At 71.0% G+C, this 259-nt stretch overlaps 1 protein-coding gene across 1 annotated transcript in view; it reads left to right on the top strand.

Moving 5' to 3' along the window:
* Positions 1-259, top strand: part of NPHP4 (nephrocystin 4) — a 95,568-nt gene that overhangs the window by 74,278 nt on the left and 21,031 nt on the right. The window lies entirely within an intron of this gene.

The following is a 259-nucleotide window of genomic DNA, read 5'->3' on the forward strand; positions in this document are numbered from 1 at the left end:
TGAACCCCGGATCCGCATGTTACTTCTCTTCCTCCCTGGGGTCTCTCCAGCTGGCTCCGTTCCGTGACCGGGTCCCAGAGGGTTAGCGTGGGGCTGGCGTGGCGGCTCCTGGGCCAGGGACCGGGGCCCTTCCACCGGCCGCCAGGACAGGATGTCCTGAGCGTCTGCTCATGGCCGCGGGTGGGGTGGGGGAGGGCAGCACTGTGCCGGCCACTCCCGAGTCTCACACGCACCCGCTGCTCTCGGGCCCGCCCGGTGC

The sequence above is a fragment of the Pteropus alecto genome, unplaced genomic scaffold, assembly GCF_000325575.1.
Source record: "Pteropus alecto unplaced genomic scaffold, ASM32557v1 scaffold125, whole genome shotgun sequence".
Classification (NCBI taxonomy): domain Eukaryota; kingdom Metazoa; phylum Chordata; class Mammalia; order Chiroptera; family Pteropodidae; genus Pteropus; species Pteropus alecto.